Source organism: Bubalus kerabau, chromosome 14, assembly GCF_029407905.1.
Source record: "Bubalus kerabau isolate K-KA32 ecotype Philippines breed swamp buffalo chromosome 14, PCC_UOA_SB_1v2, whole genome shotgun sequence".
In the NCBI taxonomy this organism is placed as follows: Eukaryota; Metazoa; Chordata; class Mammalia; order Artiodactyla; family Bovidae; genus Bubalus; species Bubalus kerabau.
The window spans coordinates 12352264-12357910 of record NC_073637.1 but is presented as its reverse complement, the minus strand read 5'-3'; the positions used below and the strand labels follow the sequence as shown (position 1 = coordinate 12357910).

The window sequence follows — 5647 nt, the reverse complement described above, 5'->3', positions numbered from 1 at the left end:
CCAGGGATCGAACTGGTGTTCCTTGCATTGACAGGCAGATACTTTACCACTGAGACCCCAGGGAAGCCCTTGGTATGTTTTTGTAACATCTGTAAAAGCAAGCTTTCGACAGTAGTTAGCTAAGATTGCTGGCTCTTTCCAATCTGATTGCCTTCCCTGGCACTTTCCTCCTGATGGATAATATTGGAGTGGCTGGGAGAATCTGGAGAAACTCACAAAGACTTGGGCATCTATGAGCTGGGCGTGCATTTTGTTTGCTGGGGTATATTTATGTGGTTCACAGTAACTTCCAAATATATGCCTCAGTGTAGGCATGACTTTTATGAAGACTCTTTACATCCCTGAGCCAAAACAGAGGCTGAACGGTGACAGGAGCATGTCCAGGTGCCCAGCCCCGTCGTATGCGGGCATTAGATGCTCGCCTGGTTTCCTGTGGGTGCTGTAACGAAGGACCACAATATCGGTGGCTTAAAAAACAGAAATGTATTCTCTCATTATTTTGGAGGCAAAGAAGTTTGAAATCAGTATTATTGGGCCAAAGTCAAGGTCTCAGCAGGGTCAAACTTCTTTTGGAGGCTCTAGGGGAGAATCCAAATTGCTGGCAAAGGTCCATCTAGTCAAAGCTATGGTTTTTCCAGTAGTCATCTATGGATGTGAAAGTTGGACTATAGAGAAAGCTGAGCACCGAGGAACTGATGCTTTTGAACTGTGGTGCTGGAGAAGACTCTTGAGAGTCCTTTGGACTGCAAGGAGATCCAACCAGTCCATCCTAAAGGAGATCAGTCCTGAATATTCATTGGAAGGACTGATGCTGAACCTGAAACTAATACTTTGTTCACCTGATGCGAAGAACTGATTCATTGGAAAAGACCCTGATGATGGGAAAGACTGAAGGTGAGAGGAGAAGGGATGACAGAGGATGGGATGGTTGGATGGCATCACCGACTGGATGGACATGAGTAAACTCCGGGAGTTGGTGATGGACAGGGAAGCATGGCGTGCTGCAGTCCGTGGGGTTGCAAAGAGTCGGACGCGACTGAGCGACTGAGCTGACCGAGGGGAGAATCTGTTTCTTCTTTGAGCTGCTAGTGGTTGCTGGCATTCTTTGGCTTGTGGCTGCTTAACTCCAGTCTCTGCCTCCTGGTCACATTGCCTCCCCCTCTTATGGGTGAGCCTAATCTCTCTCTGCTTCTCTCTCATGAAAATACTTGTCATAGTGTGCAGGGCTCACCCAGATAATCCAGGAAAATCTCATCTCAGGATCCTTAATCACAGTCTGGTCCAGTGAGATGCAGACAGACCATTGTTGTGCCTCATGGAAAATACTGTGTGTGTGTGTTTTCTAGAAAATAGTAAGGAGTGAAGATTCACAATTGAGAACTTCTTTGGCCATTTTGGCTCCCGAGGAGAGCCAACTGGAGATAAAGGCAACACACAGAAAGAAGGGCCCGGAAAGGCAGAGAGAAATGGAGCTAGAATCCTCATGACATGTTATCATGTTATGAGCTCCTGGATCACAGAGAGCCTGAAACCCCTCTCCCTCACCTCTGGTCTTTTCAGTTATGAAACACAATAATTTCCTCTTTCTTTCAAGTTTGAATTGGGTGTCATGTTCCTTATATCAAAAAAGTTCTCATTGATATTCTTTTTAAGTTTCAATGTCTCATCTAAAAAAGGAGGCTAAAATACTCTACAGAATATGATAAAATTTTAAACAAGGTGACATATGTAACAGGTGTATGTTGGTTCCCAGTACATAGAAATTCTCCTTGTGAATGATGTCTGTTAATATTTAACAATTTATTATCATAAGTGAAGAACTAATAGAACTTATATAATAAGGCTGAGTATGTTTGAATTATTGGAGGAGGAAGTGGCAACCCACTCCAGTATTCTTGCCTGGAGAATCAATCCCATGGACAGAGAAGCCTGATGGATTACAGCCCACAGGGTCGCAAAAGAGTTGGACACGACTGAGTGACTTAGCACATATCTGGGATATGTATATTAATATCATAGAACTTCACTAGAATCCAGTTTCTCTGCTCAATCCTGAAACTCCACTGTGAGAACTCCCTGAAGCCTTTGGCATCCTGGGTGTGGTCACCTCCTTGGATGTCCCATCACTGCCCTTGGATTGAGCTGAAACCTGTCTCCACGGTTTCCACCCACTTCCTGGTTCCACTTGCTTTGGGAGTGGATCAGGGAGCAGGAGTCTAATGCTCTGTTTTACACTGTTTCTGATTCTCCAGCAGATTCACCTTTGGAAATCTTGCATATTTTCAATCTTCTGTATTACATCCCCTGTCTCTGCAGGCCTTGAGGATCACACTGATTTGGGTGGGAGTCACGGCACACGTACAGACAACACTGGAGGGAGTTACTTGTGCACGCTTCCGCATGCGTGCTGACATGCAGCCGTGTGTGGGATCAGGTTCTCCCCGCCTGTGCTGAGTTCCAGGAACAGTTGGCTTGCTCTCACACACTGCACACGTGTGCTGTGTACAACTTCTAGGCACTGGAATTGCATCAGGAGGTGTTTTCCTAATTCTTTCTTTTGGCGTCTTTGAATGAGACCCCCAGGGCAAAACTCTCCTGAGCAGACCCTCCAATGGACGACTCGTCTCAGAACATGGTGTCATGGCATGGAACAGAGGGCGTGTGTCCAGAGGACAGTGGCTGGTGTGTGCTTGCACACATCCGTGGTGAGCCCTGGGCTGCAGGATTACCTGTTGGTGTGACAGACACAGTACTGAGTGGAAGGCAAATACGACTTGTGTGGGCAGGAGGCAGGGGCTTCCCTGGTGGCTCAGATGGTAAAGAATCTGCCTGCAATGCAGGAGACCCGGGTTCCGACCTCTGGATTGGCAAGATCCCCTGGAGAAAGGAATGGAAACCCACTCCAGTATTCTTGCCTGGACAGAGAGGTTTGGTGGACTACAGTCCACGGGTTCGCAAAGAGCTGGACACGACTGAGTGACTAACACTTCTTATGCAGATGGCAGAGTGTGGTCTGGGGGTTCGTGTGATGGGGAACCCAGCAAAGAGGTTGCCTTATCAGAACAAACGAGCATGTGACCACTGTGGGTGCTCGGGAGGCTTAACCGTAAGATTTCATTTGTACTGTGCGCTGGCTCCCTGGGGTGGTCATAATGAATAACCACAAACTTGGTGGCTTAAGACCACAGATACTTATTCTCTTAGCTCTGGAAGCTAAATGTCTGAAAATGAAGGTGTCAGCAGGGCCGCACTCCCACTGAGCACTCTGGGCAGGAGAATTCCTCTTCTCTTCCCAGCTTCAGCTGTTTGCTGGCGATCCTCAGTGTTCCTTGGCTGGGGACAGCATCACTCCAGCCTCTGCCCCCTTGGTCATGTGGCATTCTTCTCCATCCCAGAGTCCAGATTTCTCTCTTCTTTGAAGGACCCCAGTCCTTGTATGAGGGGCCACTCTAATCTAGTATGAACTCCTCTGAAACTTGATTACATGCACAAAGACCTTATTTCTGGGACTTCCCTGGCATTGCAGTGGTTAAGACTTCGCCTTCCAATGCAGGAGGAGCTGACTGCCCTGGAGGTAACCGTCAGAGGGTTTGGAGAAGTGGGTGATGAAAGAAGGGTAGAATGGGGTACACAGTTGCTGTAAGGGGTAAATCACGTGTTATAGACCAGGGATTAACAAACTCTTCCTGCTCAGTGCCAGATGGTAAATATTTCAGGCTTGGCAGGGCTTGTATAATCCATCACAACTATTCCTCATGTAATATTCAAATCAGTGAGGGAGGCTGTGTTTCAATAAAACTTTATCAACCCTGAAATTTGAATTTCATATGATTTTCACATGTCACAAATACTGTTTTCTTTTCCTCCCCCCTCTCCTTTCCATTTTTGAAAAATGCAAAAGCCATCCCTTAGCCTGGAGGCTGTTCAAAACCAGGAGGCAGGCTGGATGTGCTGACCCCCATGCCTGGTATAGACTCCAGCTGCTGCTTGTTTGCTGATCCATTCAAGGATATGAGAGAATGAGGTCAGAGCTCAAAACTTTCTATTTCAAACAGTGATGAGAGCAAAAGGGGACAAAGATAGCACCATGATTTCTGAGACAGGCGTTCTATCTAGTGAATATCCTGAAGTTCTAGCATTCACGATTGCCCCATAAACACGAAAAGGACAAGACAAAGAGTTCTGCCTCAGCAACCCTGGGCCAGGTGTATAGACAAAAACACCCCTTCCCGGGGCTGCTTTGCTCAGCAGCCAAGTTCCTGGTACCTCCTCAGTATCCACCTGCAGCACCTGGTGAAGGCACGATGCAGCCTCTACCTGGGACAGGAATGGGGCACCCTCTTTATTAGAAGTGCTGACTGAAACCCCCCGCCCTGGCCAGGGTCCACAGTAACCACTTGGATGAATTATCTTACAAGAGGAGGTCCTGGTAAGGAACATGGAGCTAACATGCTATCACCAAGGGGAAGAATTTGGGAAAGGTCAAAAGGAGAGAAGAGACTCCAGTCCATATGTCCTACCTCCTCCCAGAATCCTTCTGGCTGGAATCCATCTTGGTTGAGCAATGTGTGTGCCACACACACAATGTGTGTTCCAGAAGGACCTTGGGTCAGAATGATTGGCTAGAGACAGCCCGGAAATTAACGTCTTCACCATAAATCCTGGGACAACTGGCAGAGCAGTTCTCCTGGGTTCCCTTAACTGCTGCTGCTGTTTGCTCAGGCGCCCCTTCCCAATTAAGTCTCTTGCTTTGTCAGCATGTGTGTCTCCTCAGACAATTAATTTCTGAGTGTTAGACAAGAATCCACTCTTGGACCCTGGAAGGAGTCCCCCTTCCTGCAACTCTTCATGCCATCAGTTCTCAGAAGATGGCCTGGGAAGGTGCTAGAACCCAGTCTTACATGCCCACGGCCTAGAAGGAGTGATAGCGGCAGCAGCTGTTGAGAAGCTGAGGGAAGGCGGGACCTAGTGCGTTTAGGTAGATGAGAGAGGCCTGCGGTGTGGCCTTGTGAGTGGGTGGGTGTGGAGGGTGTGGGTAAGAGTCTTCCTGCTCTTAAGCAGGTAAGCAGGAAGAGAGAATCTTTCTTTTCATTTTCCAGATCCATGCAAATCACCATCTTTTCTGGAGTGACCGCCTGAATAGTGGACACTTTGCAAGGCCCTCTGTTGAGAGGAGGGAGAGAAAAGCTAGCTCCTGCCTTCACATTCCATCTTGAGCATTAACTAGCTGTGTGACCTTGGGCAAGTTGCTGAACCTCTCTGAGCCTCTGTTTCCTAATGTTTTAAACCATAGATACCCTTTGACGGTAGGGTTGTTGAGGGGATTTAGATGGATGATGTCACGTGCCTTGCGCATCATAGGTTTCTGTGAATGGTGGTTAATGCAGCAGTATGTCACACTGCCAAGTTCAGGCACAGCTTTTGCTGAATGTCTCTAAAAATCTGTCCTCAAGGAAAAAATCTTTTGCTACCAAATATCCGAGTTAAATCTCTCCCTCCTTCTTAGCCTCCAGTCACCGGGGAAAGGTTAAATTTGTAAATTCTCTTTGAGATTCAAAATCCACCCAGAGGTCTTTGGGTCTCCCTCCGCTACCCCATCCCTTCCTGGGGCAGACATGGGGAACTCATCAGCCGTTCGAAGGCGGGA

The 5647-nt window shown here is 47.7% G+C and overlaps 1 long non-coding RNA gene across 1 annotated transcript; it reads right to left on the bottom strand.

Moving 5' to 3' along the window:
• Positions 1 to 855: 855 nt before the first annotated feature.
• Positions 856 to 4993, bottom strand: LOC129627183 (uncharacterized). Its single transcript, XR_008702464.1, has 2 exons — positions 4521 to 4993; positions 856 to 2729 (listed from the first exon to the last, which is right to left on the bottom strand). It is a non-coding gene; the product is annotated as an uncharacterized LOC129627183 (long non-coding RNA).
• Positions 4994 to 5647: the final 654 nt, after the last annotated feature.